At 46.2% G+C, this 19,324-nt stretch overlaps 1 protein-coding gene across 2 annotated transcripts in view; it reads left to right on the top strand.

Annotated features, from left to right (window-relative positions):
- The first annotated feature begins 12,082 nt into the window (after positions 1-12,082).
- The window catches only part of BACH2 (BTB domain and CNC homolog 2), a 358,666-nt gene continuing 351,424 nt past the window's right edge, over positions 12,083-19,324 (top strand). For both annotated transcript variants that reach the window (XM_038554735.1, XM_038554737.1), the window contains exon 1: positions 12,083-12,288. The gene's annotated coding sequence lies outside the window, so the exon portion shown is untranslated. The remainder of the gene's footprint in view (positions 12,289-19,324) is intronic.

Genomic DNA, 19,324 nt, shown 5'->3' with positions numbered 1-19,324 from the left:
TGCTTAATTTTCAGTGCTGAAACTGGGAAAGTCCTGGGTATACTGGGATGAGATGGTCACCCAAGGATAAAATAAAATATTGCAGGTAAAGTGCTGAGAACAGTGAGTGCTCAGCAAATGTTAGCCAATGATTTATAAACCCATTGAGAATGTGATTGTTGTAACGGTCACTGTTTCCCCTGGGGGTCTGGGAATAGGGTCCCAGCCTTTTCTGAAGGGCAACACTACTTTCACTTCTCCAAAGCCCTGGAATCACTAGGAACAGAAAAAAGGTGATGGTAGTGTTCCTGTGATGACATTGAAGACTGTGCACAGAGGAAGGATGAGCTAGACTCCAGCCTCTTCTTTGGTCATGGAATGGTGCCAGAAGTCCCCCTCCCCTTCCGTAGAGACCTCCCCACTCTAGGATGGGTCCATCTGAACCATGCTGGCCATCTGCTCAGTCTGCACTGTAGGTATATAGGCAGAGCTTGATCTCCTGAGAGAAGACTTCTGATCTTTGGAGTTAGATTTCCCTTCAGGACACCCTGAGTCTCTCCAGGGGTTCCAATTGAATTTCTGAAGAATGAAAGGGCTACCCCTGCACACCGTGATTTGGCATCCTAGGAGGTTCCATTTCTTGCAAATTCCTCAAACATTTTATCCCTCAGGGGCTTATGACTTTCCTCATTGCCCGGTCTCAGATATAATGGAAAACAGTGTACATAGCTGAGACTTTAGTGTAGAGCTTAAGTAATTAGGGATTCTAGAGTGCCTAGGTGTGATCACGGGCAGCTTACCCTCTTTCAATCCAGGCTCCTACATCTGCAAAGTTGAGATAATGATTGCTAGGATGTAGTACACACTTAGTATGTGCTAAGCAATTGACATACAATATCTTTTTAAAAAGATTTATTTATTTATTTATTTATTTTAGAGAGTGAGAGAGAGCATGGGGGGGTAGGTGCAGAGGGAGAGGGCTGAGAGTCTCAAGCCAACTCTGCACAGAGTGTGGAGCCATATGTGGGGCTCGGTCTCCGGACCCTGAGATCAAAAGCTGAGTGGAAACCAAGAGTCCAATGCTTAACCAACTGTACCACCCAAGCAGCCCTACAATATCTTAATTAATATGTATGACAAACCAAAGGAGTATGCATCTTAGGAATCCCATAGTATAGGAATCAGGCACAGAGAGATGAGGTAACTTGTCCAAAGTCACATAGCTCGCAAGTGGCAGAATCAGATTCAAAGGAAGTCTGATTCTAGAACTCAGACTTTCAATAAACTATATTCTGACTCTATGCCCACCTCACTGAATTGCTATAAGAAATAAAGTAACATATATAAAGATATGTAGCATATAGTAAGCACTAAATAAATATTAGGTAGCTTTTTTTTTTAAGAGAAGTGGACTCAAAAGACAGTCAAGGTAAATGGTTCACCATCAGTATACTCTTTATTTACATATAAAAATAGATAGTGAGGGATCCCTGGGTGGCGCAGCGGTTTGGCGCCTGCCTTTGGCCCAGGGCGCGATCCTGGAGACCCAGGATCGAATTCCACGTCGGGCTCCCGGTGCATGGAGCCTGATTCTCCCTCTGCCTGTGTCTCTGCCTCTCTCTCTCTCTCTCTCTCTGTGTGACTATCATAAATAAATAAAAATTAAAAAAAATAGTAAGTCTACAGAATCAGCCTGACACTATTAGAGAAAATTAACAAATATTTATTTAACATGTACTTAGTGACTACTGCCATACAAAGGCCTAAGGGTACAGCTGTGGGCAAAACCAGAAACTGATTCTACAACTCCTAAAGCTTCTAGCCCAAAGAGCAATAAAAGCTGAACAAATCATTCCACTTCAAATAGAAAAAATAAATGAACAAAAAAAGAAATTAAGAAAATAATTCAATTTACAATATCATCAAAAGAATAAAATACTTAGGAATACTCTTAACCAAGGAGGCAAAGACTTGTACACTTGAAAGCTATCAAATGTCACTGAAAGAAATTAAAGAGGGCACAAACAAATGGAAAGGCATTGAAAGACTTAATATTGCCAAGACATCAATACCACTTCAAGAGATCTACAGCTTTAATGCAATTCCTATCAAAATCCTAATGGTATTTTTTGCAGAAATAGAAAAATCCATCCTAAAGTTCATATGGAATCTCAAGGCACTCTGAAGAGCCAAAACAATCTTGGAAAAGAAGAACAAAGTTGGAAGTCTCACACTTTCTAATTTCAAAACTTATTACAAAGCTACAGTAATCAAAACAATGTACTATCACGAGGACAGACATACACACTAATGGAATAAAAAGAGACCTCAGAAATGGACCCTTGTACATATGGCTACATGATTTCTGACAAGGATGCCAACACCATTCAATGGGAAAAGGACAGTCTTTTTAATAAATAGTGTTGGGAAAACTGGATATCTACACACACACACACAAAAGAAGGAACTTGAATCCTTACCTTATACCATATATAAAAATTAATTCAAAATGGATCAAAGAACTAAACATGAGATCTAAAACTATAAAACTCTTATGAGGAAACATAGGGGAAAGCTCATTGACATTGAACTTGGCAATGACTTCCTGGACATGACACTAGCAGCACAGGCAACAAAATGAACAAATTGGACTATATCAAAATTTAAAACTTTTGTGCATCAAAGGACATAAGCAACAGAATGAAAAAGCAACCAACATAAAGGGAGAAAATATTTGCAAATCATGTATGATAGTGGGGTTAATATCCAGAATATATAAAGAACTCCTATAACTCAACAACAAAAACCCCCAAATAATCTGACCAGAAAAATGGGCAAAGGACTTGAATAGACATTGCTCCACAAAAGATACACAAATGCCGAAAAGTACATGAAAAAAAGTGCTCAACATCACAAATCATTAGGGAAATGCAAATCAAAGCCACAATGAGTTACCACCTCACACCCATTAGTATGGCTACTATCAAAACACAGAAACAAAAATAAGTGTTGGTGAGGATGTGGAAAAAGTGGTACCTAGAATAGTCAAATTCATAGAGACAGAAAGTAGAAGAGTGGTTGCCAGGGGCTGAAAGTAAGGGAGTTTGGGAGGCTGCTGTTTAATGGGTCTAGAGTTTCCATTTTACGAGATGAAAAGAGTTCTGGAGATCGGCCACACAACAATGTGAGTGTACTTAACACTACTGAACTGTACACTTAAAAATGGTAAAGATGGTAAATTTTATGTTATATGTGTTGTACTATAATCTTTAAAAGGTGAGGGGAATATAATAATAATGAATGCTGCGAAGGATTAAGGTCCAAGGTTCATATAAAGTGGATCTAACCTAGGGAGTGGTGAGGAAACCTTCACTTAGTAGAAGGAGGAGTAGGAGTTTTCTGAGGAAGAAGACAGGCAAAGAAAACAAGTATTTACTTGGGAAACACATTCATTTACTTGGGATGCTTCTATTAATTATCAACTAAGTACAAGCACTTGTTTTTACCTGGTTCTTTTTTTTTTTTTTTTTTTGAGACATAACTTACAAAAATCACACAAATCCTTAATGAATCCTCAGTAAATTGAGCACCAATACTTTGAATCAAGTAACAGTCAAGAGCGGTATCGTCATGCTTCCTTTCCCCTTTCTCCCTTCCCCTGAATACACTGGTAGGTTTGGGGGCTGAGGGAACATCAGCAGGGAGCTGCCCTACAAGGAAGGAGACTGAAAAGATACAACTGCGTGTAACCTATTATCCTGAACCAGGATCTCAGGCCAGAAAGCAAAAAGAGGATTGTTGGGACAGTTGGTGAAATTTGAATAGGGTCTCTGGGTCAGATGGCAGTGTCACGTCGATGTTAACTTCCTGATTTGACTGGTATATTGTGGTTATGTAGAACACTGTCATTGCCTTTTGAAAATATATTCTGAAGCATTTAGGGGTTGGTGGACATCCTGTTGAAAACATTCTTTAAATATTCAGATTAAAAATAATGATGACTGTGTGTGTGTGTGTGTGTGTGTATTAAAAAAGAGAGTATACAAATGTGTTAAAATATTAACAATTGGGGTGTATGGGTGAAAGTGATATGGGAGTTCTGTGTATTACTATGGCAACTTTTCCAAAAGTTGTAAAGTATTTCAAGAGGAGTTATTTTTCAAATCCATTGTCTATGATCGCAATGAACCCATGGGTGAAGCAGTAACAGATGAGGTCAGAAATGAAGATACATGTTTAATCTATCACTGAATTTGAAAAAGAAAATTTGAAAAAGTTTTTCTCTTTTGAGAGAAAAGAATTTTTGGCGTTCATTTAGCTCTCTCCAGAATGAAGTATGCTATCCTGCAAATAACCCACTAGGGTATAATACATTAATAATCAAGCATTCTGATTCATCATCCACTTTGGGTAGCATGAATTGGTCCTCAAGTCTGGGAATAGGTCTTTTCTCTGAAGCATGGCCTAGCACCAATCCCAAAACACATTATATACCAAACCACCTCCCTGACACCGGTCTTCTTGGCTTCAGAAGGGGAAGACGGAGGAAATCTATCAAAAGGATCTTGCCTGCAATGACGACAGATCTGGGCAAAGCTGTGAATTCAGAGGGTGCTGAAGCGATACTGGAACAAAGAGTACACCTTGATGTTTTCATCCATCTGCAAGATCACCAAAGGCCTGATTCAAGTCTAGGCATGAGTCACTGGGTTTCCGCACGCACCTACCACCTGAAACACACTGAACCGAGTTTCTCAGTGCGTGGTGCCGTGGGAGATCTACGTAGGAAGCATCTTGGAAAAATGAAGATAGGTGAGGCCCAAATCCCCACTGTTCACACAGGCACTGTGCCTGCTGTATACACGTGAGGACAGGACAGCTGTGCTGACCAACACAACATGTTCAGGTTGGATGCCCTTGCGTAATTCTATCACATAAACAAGTTTCGGGTTTTTTTTAATAGATTAGAAACTCTAAGTATAGTCATATATTTTAGGAAGAAATTGTTACAGAGCTAGTGAACTCAATTTCTGTGCCCCTCAAAGAAACATTAGCTGGGTTGAGAAAAACAATTCAATTACAACTACATTTTTGTTAGAATAAAATCAAGACTTTCTTTCACACGGTAATTTGGAAATTGTTGGATTACTTCTGTCTACAGCCAAACTTGTTCAAGTTTCTTGGAGCAGAGATGTGTTGAATGTCCAGTCACCTTTTCTCCTCTCTGAATCCTCCCCAGCCTTGACATTTGACTCAAATTCCACCTTCTCGGTTGAAACCTTTCCTGGCTGCTCCAGCCCTCATAAATTTTTTCCCCCTCTTAACACCTACAACACTTAAGTTCTTATTAGAATTTAATTACACATGTCTTGAATTTTATAACTTTTATTGGCTTTCTTTATTAGAGAAGTAATACATTTATACTACAGAAAAAAAATTTAAAAACCAGTTAGGCACAAAGGAAAACCACTCATAAGCTCTTCATCTTGAGAGAACCACTTTAACACTGTATATCCTTCTAGACTTTTTTTCTTTTCATGCTTAGATAGTTTTTCCACTTCTGGGGTCATACGGTTTCACAAATTGTTTTTTAAAATGTACTAATAAAACATTAAAATACCAATATATATATACTTCTTCGATGTAATGTTTGATGAATCTATGGTACTCCATTTTACATATGAACCACAATTTAGCCAATTCTCTGCTGTAAGGCATTTAAATTTTTCCACTTTGTTTTTACTATCATGTATTTAAAAAATCTTTCTGTACATTCTTAATTTTTACGTTAGCTTAAATTCCAATAAATAGAATTTCTATGTAAATAACTTTAAATATTAATTATAAGTAACACATTAAATAATAAAATAAATTAACTATAAAATGATCGCATATGTCAATTGTTTCATTTACATTAGTTTTGACTAACTGCCTAGATTTTTTTAAAATTCATTGAGGATAGGACCCAAAGTTTTCCAATTTTTCATCTTTCATCAGCACAACAGATATTCAGTTGTGCATGTTAAAGAATTATTTTAGGGGCATCTGGGTGGCTTAGTGGTTGAGCGTCTGTCTGCCTTTGGCTCAGGTCATGATCCTGGGGTCCTGGGATGGAGTCCTGCATCAGGCTCTTCACAGGGAGCCTGCTTCTCTCTCTGCCTCTCTCTCTGTGTCTCTCATGAATAAATAAATAAAATCTTTTTAAAAATAATGATTTTTTTCACTTATATTTTTAGATAACAGTGGCATCAATTCTTTATTGTAGAAGCAGATCTTGGGCTAGTTACCACAGTTAGTGATGTAAGAACATCCTTTCTTCTTAAGGACCATTTCCGAAGTCCTTCTAAAGAACCGAGGTGATCTTTGGGGGAGATAAAGACGAGACAAATAAGAGGAATGGGTAGTTACAAAGAAGAAAGCCCAATTTGACAATAGCCAGAGTAAAATTTTTGCATGATCCCAGTTACTCTGGGAAATTACACTGCTCTCTAGTTTGGAATACATGGATTATTTTTCAAAACCTGTGCGAGATTTTATACAATGAGAAATAACTCTTCTTGACAATGGCATGTTTATAAAGGCTGTAGTAGTGACCCTCAAATTTCCTCTGTGCTGCCCAGCAGTCCTGCTACACCACTTTGTACTAGGACCAGATTTTTCCTCTTTCCTCCCCCTTCCACACTTTTCCCTCCATCATCAGTTGATCATCTGGCTTTGGAGTCTACTCAGAATCAAGGACAGAATCACTGACACAGGGACAAGCCTTCTCACCACAGTCCAGCCTCCCCACACCCCGCTACCTGAGCACCTTTCAATCCCCTAGATAGGATCAAGGGGCCCCACCCAACTCAAGAATTTCCCTCCAGAAGTTTTCCCCTCTCTCTCTGCATCAACAGTTGCTTCTTTTGCCTGGATTATTCCCTCCAATGAGCTCTCACTGCTCCCATTGCCCTCTGCCTGTTTCCCCATCTTCACTTTCCCAGCACAGCAAGGGAGTGGTCCCCATCTACTGCCTCTACTTCCCCTCCTCCCACTCACTCTCCAATCCACTCCAGCCAGGGGTGATCCCCACTGCTCTCCTCTATCAAAGGCACCAATACCCTCCAGGGTACCAAGTTGAAAAGTCAGCAGCATTGACATAACTGATTACTCCCTGATTCTCAAAACATTCTCTTTCACTTGACTCCAAGTCTCTCTCTCCTTTCCCTCACTGGCTGCTGTTTCTCAATCACTTTGGCTAGATCTTCATCTTCTTCATCCACTGAACTCTAAAAGTTGGACTCAATGTTGGGTCTCAATCCTCAAACCCCTTCCCTTCCCTTCCCTTCCCTTCCCTTCTCTCTCTTCCCATGTTCCCAGATTCTCTATGCTGATGACACACAGATTTCTATCTCTAGTCCAGACCTCTCTCCTGAAGGCTAGGTTCTCATATCTCATTGACTACTCAACTTTTCCATCCACATCCGATGTCTGATAGGCATCTAAATTTTACTACATCCAAACCCCAAAACTTGAGCTTTCCCTCCATACTTGTTCTTCTTGTAGCCTTCCCTATCTCTGTTAGGGGAAGTCTCCAATAACCAGTTGTTCACGCCCAAATTCAGAATTCCCTTTGACTCCTCTGTCTCTCACATCCCACAACTGAATCATCAGTAAGTCCTGTCTGATTTACTTTGAACATATATCTCAATTCCATTTATAGTCATCACTGTAGTCCAAATTACCATCACCTGTCTCTTAGCCTATCTCAATAGCCTCAATAGCCTCCTAATAGTCTGTACTTCCACACTTTTCCTCCCCTTCCACTTCACAAACAGAATGATCTTTTATGAGTAGGGGCCAATCATGCCCTTTCTCCACAGAAACTCCCCAAAATATCGTCTCATTTCACTAAATTATAACCCTGCTGCCTATCCCTCTGGCAGCATCTCCTGCTACTTCCCTTCCTATTCTTCTGTATTAGGCATAGTGGCCTCTTTGCTAGCCCTGGAACATGCCAAGTCCTCTCTACCTTAGGGCCTTTGTATTTGCTCTTCTCCATATCTGAAAAGCTCTTCCTCAAGACAGCTTCAGAACTTGCCCCCTCACTTTATTTGTATCTCTGCTCAAATATTCTCATCAGGGACGCCTCCCTTGTCCCAACCACCCTATCTAAGAATGGATCCATCCTTATCACTCTTGAGCTCCCTTTTACATACTCTATTTGTTTTTACAACACTCTTCACTTCCAATTATTATAACTTACAACCTGATGTTATATAATATTAACTGTATATACTATTGTCTATAGTTATATTTGTATATCATATATTACACACACATGCACACGCACAAGCTCATTTTCTCCCTCTCCCATCCCCATCTCATCACTAGAATAAGAATTCACCATTCCAGCTTGTAAAATAGTGCATGCCACATAATAGGGGGCTCAAAAATTATTGAACAAATTACCAAACCTATTCAAATTTCATCAGTTCTCCCAAGTGTCACCTGTGCAGTGCTGAGTTGAAATTTAATGGTTTAGATCCACCTTGAAACATCAGATTTTGAAATAATAAACCTTACTCATAATTCTGAAGGAATTTGACCAATGAGTAGAACTCAGATTCTTCCTAACAGAAGTTCCTTCAATACATCTGTTGCTCTTGGCTTTGGCCTTCTCCCCCTCTAAACATCTTACTCTGTTCTCTCTCATTGAACATTAACTTTGTCCTGCTATATCTTTTTTTTTTTTTTAAGATTTTATTTTTTTATTTCAGAGAGAGAGAGAGAGCCAGAGATATCGAGAGAGAGCACAAGTGGGGAGGAGAGGGAGAATCAGGCTCCCCACTGAGCAAGGAGTGTGACTTGAGGCTCAATCCCAGAGCTCCCCAGATCACGACCTGAGCCAAAGGCAGGCACTTAAAAGACTGAGCCACTCAGGCGCCCCGTCCTGCTATATCTTATTCAAGATACCACATTTAAAATTCTGCCTACTGTTCTGCCTAAGGGAAACCATTATATCTTCTCAACATCATCAGATCCTCTAATTGGGTGCTGGAGAGTAAGAAAATCAAGGACTTGTGAACTGTTCATTTCTTTCTTCTTCCTTTGCTCATTTTTTGTTTCCCGAATAATTCTTCCTAACTTATTTTTAAAAAATCAAGGAGATGTATAGAAATAATGTTTACTGACTTCAATGCTATGGTACAAATTTATTATCCTTGGAAATCATATCCTGCTTAGAAATGCATCACAGATGAACCCATATTCTGGATCAGTGCACATATGTAATTATACAGAAAAATATATATATCAGGAAAGGCTGAATGTTGCAGATACAGGAAATAAAGTGACCTCTACCTAAGGTACTGCCATGAATATACAGAGGGAAGAACCTGCACCTGTTTCACATTGTAAATGCCTCGAGTGCCCAGAGCAGCACCATAAACCCAGAGAACGGCCAGCAAACAGTCACTAAAAGGGTACTAAGGCTGTCCACAGCCTAATCCATGTTATTGGACAGTTAAGACTGACCAATACTGGGGCAGCCCGGATGGTTCAGCGGTTTAGCAAATAAAAAAATCTTTTAAAAAATTATATGAAATTAGTATTGGACACTCTTTTTCTTAAAGATTTTATTTATTTATTCATGAGAGAGAGAGAGAGAGAGAGAAAGAGACAAAGACACAGGCAGAGGGAGAAGCAGGCTCCATGCAGGGAGTCCCATGTGGGACTGGATCCCGGGTCTCCAGGATCATGCCCTGGGCTGAAGGCAGCACTAAATCGCTGAGCCACCAGGCTGAATACATCTTATAGGCTTTAATTCAAGTAACCTACTTCTAACTATTGAAGAGGAAATAACAAACTCCTTACTAGGCTTCAAGCTCCTCAAAGGCAATGGTTTTGTGTTATTCATAGCCCCAGAGCCTCATGATTGCAGTACTGGATGTGATTTTAGAGGTCAACTAGTTCTAATCCAACCACCTTGAATGACTAGGTAATACAACCTATCACAGTTGCATTTGTTTTTTTCATCTCTAACTGCTGTCCCATCTCACACATGATAATTTCAAATGAAGCAAACTCCAGTCTGAGTCTTTGGCAAAGTAGACTAATTGAACTGACCTAATAGCCTTTGTTGTATCCATCTGGGATCAGAAGCAAGGTGGCAAGATCAGCTCGCAGTAGTGTCCCTCTCTTCCCGCGCCCTCCCCTCCCCACTGCCACCTCCCACACCAATGTGCCCAATTCCTCACAGCTGGCTTGCTTGAAAAGAAATGAACTGGCATGACCCTCACAGGGTTCTTCTCAAGCCTGGCTCTAGAAAAACACTGACTGGTGCTATGAAAATGCACAAAGTTACCGCACTGACACTCAGATTACTTACAGGGATGAAAAATGCAGACACATCACCATCCACAAGACTAAGAACTGGCCCCGCCAGAACCGACCAGAGACCAGTATTCTCAGTCCCGGCCAGGGGGCCACGCAGGGACCTCAGAAGCAGGGTGTTTTGTCCAAAGGGGCACCAGAGCCCAAAGTCAGGAGACTGAGATTTCCTCCTAGCTCTGGGGCTTCTCTTCATCTGAAAACCCTTAGAAGCTAGCAGAGAAAAACTCTCCGTGTGGTTCTAGACCACACGGACAGGCCCTACAATGGGGTCAGAAAAATTAGCTTGGCCCCTTTCAGCTTCCTTTGGTCCATCTCTTAGCTTTCCACCAAGACGGTCAAAATGGGGCCTTTTAAAACTCTGCCCTCCAAAGAAGGTGGCTCAGGGCATACCACTTTGGCTGGTATCACAAGACTCCCAGGGCAATGCTTCACTGCTTCCTCAGCATATGCCAGTGCCCATTTTACAGGGGGGATTTATGATCCTCCTCTCAGTAGAGCGAGCCAAAGTTTTATAATATTCATTAAAAATCAGCACCACATGTAATAATATGGAATCCTGGCGGTACACAAGGGGGCCAAGTTATAGGTGTTCAGGGAAACGCAGCAGAATTTCTCGGCCTTGGCAGGGGTAAAGTTGCAGGCACCAGCACTGCACTAACACAACCTTCTTTTATTGCAAATGTTCGTTCAGTCTAAGTCCTAATTACTTTCTGTAAAATCCTCGCCACCACCAAGCTTCCTTCTGACGGGGCAGCCACACCACCGACGGCCTGAAGCAGCAACACCCAGGCAGCCTCCAGACTCAGAGGCAGGGGAGAGGCTGGAACACAGTAGGGGTTGGGGCTGGGGCCCAGAGCCAGGCTCTTCCTTTACACTTCGCAATTGCTCTCGCCCCTTCTCGAACAAGTCGTGGGGGCCTACAGGCTCGCTCAGGAGGCCCCGGGGGTGAAGCCTTCAAACGTCAGCGCAGCGGGTGGGTCGGAAGCTGCTCTTCCTTGCCCCGCCCCCACTCACGAGGGGGCCCGGTCGGCTCGGTGGGGGCCCGCGGAGCATCTTTTCCCGCCCCTCCTGGGAAACGCCGGACGACCCAGGAGCCCCAGGTCTCGGTTCCTCTGCCCGCGCTGGGGCCCTGGGCTCTGCAGCCCTCCCCACGTGCCACTGCCACCCCTACCGCCGGCAGCGCCCCCGCACCGTCGCCTTTCGGGGGGCCCTGGCGAGTCCCGAACAAGGCCGGCCCCAGCCAGGCGCTCAGGCCGGCCGGGAGCCGGGGGTCGTCCTCGGCGCGCGGCTGCACAAAGCGGGGAGCGCAGCGGCGGCCGAGGCGCGCCCCCTCCCGCGAGCCGGCCGAGCGCGCGCCCCCGCCCCCGCCCCAGCCCCCGGAGCGCCATTCGCGGAGCGGCTTACGCTAGTCGCCGGGCGTACGGCGCCCCAGCGGCCGGGGAGGTGCGCTGCCCGGCTCCCGTAAAGTTATTGTGAATGGGGAGCGGGTGACGTCAGCGCCGAATGTCAACAATGTAGCGATTGAGAGTGTGGGCGTTCCGGGGAGAGCGCGAGCCGCGCGGCGCGGAGCAAACAGCGCCGAGCCGCCGCCGCCGCCGCCGCCGCCGGAGCAGCAGCAGCAGCAGCAGCAGCAGCGACCGTGCACGCCCGGGCTGCGGCCGCAGCAGCGCGAACGTGAGCGCCCGCCGCCGCCTCGCCACCCCGCCTGCCCACTCCGCGGCCGCCCGGCCTCCCTCGACCCTTCCCCTCCCCTCCCCCTCCCCGGCACACTCGGGGGCTGGGAACCAGCTGCCATGTGATGCGCGTCCTCTCGGTGAGCTTTCGGTGACCCCCGAACCGCCCACCGCGCCGGCTCCCTCGGGGCGGGGGGGCGGCCGCAGGCTGGGAAGACGCTGGGAAGAGGAGGCGGAAAAGGACGCAAAGTTCTCGGGCGAGGTGAGTCCCCGGCGCCGGGTCCCGGGCCCCGGCGGGCGCGGCGCGGGGCGGGGCGGGGCGGCGCGGCGGGGGCAAGTGTGCGGGGGGCGCGGGGGCGCGGGGCGCGGGGCCGGCGGGGAAAGCGCGCGCGGAGGGGAGTCGCGGCCGCCGGCGCGCAGCCGCCCGCCGAGCGCGCCCTGCCCGTTTTTATGGCATTTTCTAGGAACGGGAAGGGGGTGGGAGCCGCGCCGCGCCGCGCCGCCTGTGCGCTCTCGCCGGGCTGTTTACGGCGGGCGACGCGGCATTGTATTTTGCTCGCGTCGACGGGTGTTTTGGAACAGCAGGGGGAGGAGGAGCAGAGGGTAAGAAGTCAGGCCTGGGGAGGGCGGGCTGGGGGAGGCGCGCGAGCCGGAGCCGCTGTCAGACCCTCGGCCCGGCCCCCGGCCCCCGGCCCCGGAGCCCGGCCCGGCCCGGCGGCCTCTCCCTGCCCGCGGCGTCCGCGCCCGGGGCTGCTCTGCAGGGACTGCGGCCGCCGCGCCTTCGCGCTCAGCTGTCAGGCGCCGCCGTTGGGCACCGGGACCTCCGCGACCGGCGCGGCCCCCAAGCCCAAGTTTAGGGTCCCGGGGAGAGGCAAGCCGGGGGGGGGGGCGCAGCGCGGACCGCGCGGAGCAATGGGTGGGACTCCCCGCCGGCCGGCGGCCGCGCTGTCCGACTGCGCCCCGGCGGCTCCAGCCCGGGGCTCGCCCGTCAGGCCGGGAAGCCCCGCACCTTCCTCCCCCCGAGAGCGTGCATGAAATCGGAGTGCAACGCGCACACGCCCTCTTCTTCGTCCCCACACCTGGGTCTGCAAGCTCCACCTAGAGCAGGAGTTTGCCCGGAGACGCCCCCCCGCCCCCCACGCCGGGGCGCCCCGTGGTGGCCCCGTGGCCCTCGGCCCTCGGGCGGGGGCTCGGCCGGAGAGGGCGGCGGGCGGCGCTCACGGCTACCCCGGCCGCCCGCGGAGGGGCCTCGAGTGAGCATCTGGGCCACCGCGGGCTGGCGGACGGCTTGCGGGCCCTCGAGCCGTGGGAGGAGGCGCGCCGAGCGGCTGCCTGCGAAGGGGCCGCGCCCCCTGGGCTTCGGGGCTTGGGGACGCGCGGGGTATCCCCAGCACCCTCTGGCGTGTAGGCGAGTTTGACAACTTGGGGGGAAGTTCCGGTGTAGACGCTGCCCGGATGGTTTTGTCTGTGGCCGGAGAAGGCGCGCCTCGCAAGCTCTTGCGCCGGGTCCCCGCGGTCGCTGCGAGCCGTGGCCCCGAGAAAGGGGAGGGACGAGGGCGCCCCCCCGCACCCCCCCCGCACCCCCCCCCCGCACCCCGTGCTGAGCCGCAGACGCCCCGCGGGCCCGCGGGTGGCGAGACGCGGCGGTCCTGGCGTTGCACCTTCACCGTCTGGTGCTGCAGAGGCGCTCGGTGTGCACATTGCATCTGTTGAGCCGCTTTCACTCCAAAAGGGCAATTACTTTAGAATAAAGATCCTTTTCTGCCTAGTGGGAACCTTGGCGGAGATGATGCCTAATGAGATATTTTTGCTTTTGTCTGTTTAAGAGTAAAATCAGAGATGTTAACTCTGATAACGGTTTGCTCAGATCATTAAAATGTAGCATGTAGGAAAGGCATGTCGGGCTGCGAAGCCCTGGCTGACATGAAGGGAGCTGAGCGTGAAAGGCTGCCACTCTTTTGGGGGGGATGGTGGGGGAGAGGGCTATTTTGGTGAGGCAGCGGGCGTCTTGCTTCAGATGTGAGATTTGCCCCACCCTGGTTCCCTGGCAGCTCCCGAGTAAATGGCATTTTTCATTCTTGCAGGTAGTAATAAACGTGAGTCAAAATGACATCTTGTTAGAATTAGTCTTTAGTCTGTAAGAGAGATTGCTAAATTACAGTGTTGCGCTCAAACTGCTCCAGTGAAAGGTCTGTCAGCGTTTCCATTATAGATTCCGTTTTTCAGGAGTTTATAATTTCACCGCAAAACTTGTGGTGGCTGAGAGGTTTTTCCCTTCCAGTGTTCTGGTTCAGAAAATACATCGATTGCCCAATTCTGTCCTATTTGCTGTTCCCGAAACTTCGAATGCCATTCGGAAGTGTGTGTGTGTGTGGGGGGGGTTCCCCCAAAATGGAATATGCCACCATGGAATAAAGTACTTTTGTTAGAACACACTTTATTTATGCAGAGCAGTATTTTCATTTTTGGATTTTGGAAGGGTTTAGGCTTGACATTTGGTAATCTTAAGTGTGTTAATTCCTCTGGTATCTGTCGATTCTGCAGGTGGATTGAAATGTCAGTTCGTTCTGTATATGCCAGGATTAGAGGGAAAAGCATTCTCCTCATACGTGTGTTTCTGAACTCCTAGCTAAATTATAAATACCCTTGTTTGTTACTTTTCTGCTCCTTGTAGGTTGCATGGCAGGATCTGCCCTAGAGAAGAAGGGCAGAGGCAGACGGGGAGGGAGGGAATCCGAACAACCCCCTCCTCCCCCCCACCCCAATTCACTTTTCAGTATCACTAATGCCTGGGAGGAAACCATTTATTCTCTTTCTGTTGAATCATGCCTTTGACTCAGTGTCTTCAGGCAAGTCCCTCACAGTCGCTCACCTCTGGCTGCTGTGTGAGGGGCTTAATTATTTGCAAACTGCCTTGAAATCCCTGGATGAAAGGCACTGCATAAGTGCAAAGTATTGTTATTCAGATATGGAATTTAATGATCCATTACAGTTCATCAGGAAATGCACTTTGCAGTGATGGTAGGAAACGTTTCCACCTGATAGAGGGTAATAATAACTGCTTAAAAGTAGGTTCAGATTACAGATGAGACAATTAACTCTAGCCATGTGCTCTTCAATTTGTTGCAATTCATTTTGTGATCAAAGTGAGTCGCAGAGAGCCAGATGGTCAGGTTCATGTTCAAATCTCTCCTAGGCCAGCCCTTCACTTCTGGGCCCGCTGTCTGCACAGCCGTCGGGACTTATTCATTAGTGCTTGTGAGCTGTTCCTCAGAATGTATGATCGGGGCTCCTGTGATGCCAACAAAAGGGCTCAGGCCAATCTATATTGTTGGGAGCGGTTTAATTTTACTTGGATTAACTCACGCTTAGTGTCTCTGGTTTGGATCCAGCCTTAACAAGGGAGGAGAGAGATCCTAGAGGCTCTCTAGCTCAGCTGTGTGGGGCTTTCACTCCCCTACCTTTTGTACCTCAGATTTCAGGGGGTATGGTATCTGGCTTGTTGTAAATGCAGGCTTCATTGCTGAATGAATGACGGAATACTTGGAGAAATAAATACCCTTCCTGTTTTGCTGAGGGAGTGTGGTGTGGGACTAGCTTTGTGGGCATGTGCTTGCTCTGTTGCACCCTCCTCCCCTGCTCAGAAGGATCTCACACTTGGTTGAATCTTCTGTTGTTAATCATCTTGAAATCCTGAATAATTCTTGAAGTCAGAGCCCTTCATTTTCATTTTTCACTCTCCTGGTGAGGAGGAGGGCATAGCATAGAGGGGCAGGCAACCGCTACTTTGTCTCAGCTTCTTCTTGTCCCCTGAAGCCAGGTAGGAATGGGAGGGAATGCTGGCTTTGTGTTACCATGTCGTCGGATTTATCCAAGAGAAGCTGGGTATCTGGACTCTTCTGTAGAATCTCTGATTTTAAATATCAGCTTAACATTTTTGAATGTTGAATAAGAATGTGCACAATAGCTAGAGCTGACCTGCAGGCAGCCTGTCTTCTACCACTGAACTGGCTAAAACATCGTGTTGTTTTAATATTTCTGTATCTGGGGACGCCTGGATGGCTCAGCGGTTGAGCGTCTGCCTTTGGCTCAGGTCCTGATCCCAGGATCCCGGATCGAGTCCCGCATCGGGCTCCTTGCGAGGAGCCTGCTTCTCCCTCCACCTATGTCTCTGCCTCTCTCTCTCTCTTTCTGTCTCTCATGAATAAATAAATAAAATCTTTTAAGAAAATATTTCTGTATCTGGCTATTTTCTAAAGGCCTGGCACATAATAGATGATTTATGAGTCTCCACCAAGTAAATGGTTATAGCTTTCCAAAAAGTTGAAAGATGCAAGAAAAACAGAATTTGAAATCAACACTGAGTCCCGCTCAGGAATTGATAACTTTCTTTTTGATAGAGAATGCGACATGAAAGGCCAAATGCTTAATGCCATGGGCACCATGTAGTCCTCTTGCAGGTAAATAACCCATTGCTTTTGAATAACCTGTGCTCTATTTAGTTGTTATTGACCAGACGGGGTAACTTGGTTGTGTGATGCCTGAGGACCTACATGAGAATTTGACATTGGAGAACACCCACTAAAATAATAGCTGTGATTTATTGAGCTCTCATTATATGCCAGGAACAGAGTTACCTCCTTTACCCCTTATATCTCATTGACTCCTCAAAGCAGCCCTGTGAAATAAGCATTGTGCCCACTCTACAGAGGAGGCATTTTCTCATTTTATGTTGCAAAGAATTTCATCTGGATGCAGTGTGTTTTCTTGACTATCTGAAGGTTATTCCCCATCCTATCTTACACAGTCCAGCCATAAGTCAATGACCAGGTGTGAGGTGGGGACCGTAGTAAACAGAGGACATGGTTCCTGCTCTCACATACAAGGAACAGAGAACAATTCCGGATGTAATGTCTTTGTCAAAATCTGTGTGTATACAACAAGAACTGCATTTGCCTCCCTGTTCCTCTGCTTTTCCTTTTTTTTTTTTTTAGGATTTTATTTGTTTATTCATGAGAGACAGAGAGAAAGAGGCAGGAAGAGACATAGGCAGAGGGAGAAGCAGGCTCCATGCAGGAAGCCAGATGTGGGACTCGATCCGGGAACCATGGGATCACACCCTGAGCCAAAGGCAGATGCTCAACCGCTGAGCCACCCAGGCGTCCCTCCTCTGCTTTTCCTAACTGAATGTTAAAGAAGCTCCAGTGACATAGGACCCTACCAGAGGCACTAAAAGATCAGAAGCCAAGGCTGGTTGTAAAAATTTGCATTTGAGGGGAAAAGAAGATAAACTTCTGGCTTAGCTGGAGCCCCATTGGGCAAAGCAGCACTAAGTCCTTGGGAATGACAAAAAATTGCTCTTGTTTTGTCAGTGGCAGTGACCTAGTTCTGGCCCATCTTTAAATTTTATGTAAATATTTACAAATCGTTCAAGTCCAAACTGAAACCTGCTGTGAACTAAACATTTTGTAAATTCAGAGAGATTACCCCCAACATTTTTTTCTTTTGGTCTAATACATTTCATAGAAAAGTAGTTTTCTTGCCAATTCAGTGTTTTTCCTTTTACTTTTTTGTCTTTTTTGTTTGTTTGTTTGTTTCCTGCTAATTTCAAATGTCTACCTAAAACTGAAACCTAATCTTACCATCAGCATGCTGCTCAGTTTCCCTAAAGCTGGAAGTATCCTCAGAAATCACTGCTCTGTCCTTTTCAAGGACCATTTCTTTTTTTAAAGAATATGGAAATTGAACCTTGTCCTCCTAGTGGCACTACTTCACAGGAGGCAGGAATTTTGCCTTTGTTTTTCCTTGAGCTATTTTTTTCCAAAATAATAAATCTCCCCAATCTGAAAGCATTTCACGTACTCTAGTCATTCTAGTCATTGGAATTACAGCCAAAATGTCTCTCAGTCTTCCCCCAGTGACTTCATAATCATCATTTCTTCAGCATATTCCCCTGGTTAACTTCTCTTTTGTTCTTAGCCTGATAATCAATTGTCCTTTGGTTCTGAGATATGTCATTTCCCCTCCCTGACCTTTTTGTTCATCTCCCAAAGGCTGTAGGACGCACTGCTGATATCCCTAAGAGCTGGCGCTTGGTTGCTAGCTCCCTCCTATCTTTGTGTCAGTTTTATCTTCCCCTTCCCAAGCATTTAAATATCCACTGTCCAGCACTCCCATTCTTCTCATAATTGTTTTCCTTTGTCCCCGAGTCTACAGCTAGCGTATGACAAACTCCAGGTTCGTTTCAGAAGAAATCTTTTTGAGTGTCCAGGTCCTCCGTCAATTCTAGTCTTGCACTTACCCTCTCTTCTTTCTCTCCTGTCATTTTCCACAGATGCTTCAGGAGTTCCCTCAGGACTCTGCATGAGTGTCACTCAGAAGGCTTATTAGATTGTGACTTTGGAGTTTAAAGTTGGGAGAGCCCGGAGTGGTTATCCCTATTCTATAAGTAGGAAAGCAAGGTGAAGGTGGGTACTTAGCAAGTCTCCTTGGTATCCTGGGAGTCACACATGATTGGCAGTTTTTATTTTCTTCCCATTCTGTATTTTCTTGATCAACAAAACCACTTAGATGCAACTAAACAGGCCAAGAGTTCATGGTGTTAGGTGATCAGAGGCTTATGGGGAGCAAATGCACTCCTGGTTCCCTGTTCTAGTGAAGAATGGCGTCAAATAGGGGAGATGACAGGGCACCTGGGTGGCTCAGTAGGTTAAGCATCCAACTCTTGATTTCCTTCAGGTCATGATCTCAAGGTGGTGAGGTCAGCCAGCATCAGGCTCCTTGCTCAGCGGGGAGCCAGCTTGAGATTCATTCCCTCTCCTTCTGCCCCTTCCCTGTGTGTGTGTGTGTGTGTGCGCGCGCACGCATACACATGCACATGCTTTCTCTCTTTCTAAAATAAATAAATCTTAAAAAAGTAGGAGAGATGACATTAATTAGGTAGTGACAGATCACCCACTACATGTTCTGTGAAGGAAAGGTATTCCATGCAGCAGAGGGTGTCATTGGGGGATTTCACCAGATTAGGAAGTTGGGGTAGCCCTCCCTGAGGAATTATGGAGTGAAATGCCATCAGGGCCAAGCTGAAATTTCGGGCTTGCCATTTCCTCATAGCCTCCTAATCCTATTAATTCACTACTATCTTTGGCCCTTTGGAGTATTGCATAAACCATGATATAACCCTTGGGGCCATTTTGGCAAATAATGGTTCCTGTATACAGAGTCCAGAATTGATTTATTTACTTGTGTCTTTAGAACCTGATAAAAACAGAATTGTTAATTGCCAAGAATGTGGTTTG

The sequence above is a fragment of the Canis lupus genome, chromosome 12 (assembly GCF_011100685.1).
Source record: "Canis lupus familiaris isolate Mischka breed German Shepherd chromosome 12, alternate assembly UU_Cfam_GSD_1.0, whole genome shotgun sequence".
Taxonomy (NCBI): Eukaryota; Metazoa; Chordata; class Mammalia; order Carnivora; family Canidae; genus Canis; species Canis lupus.
This window is presented reverse-complemented; position numbering and strand designations above follow the sequence as displayed.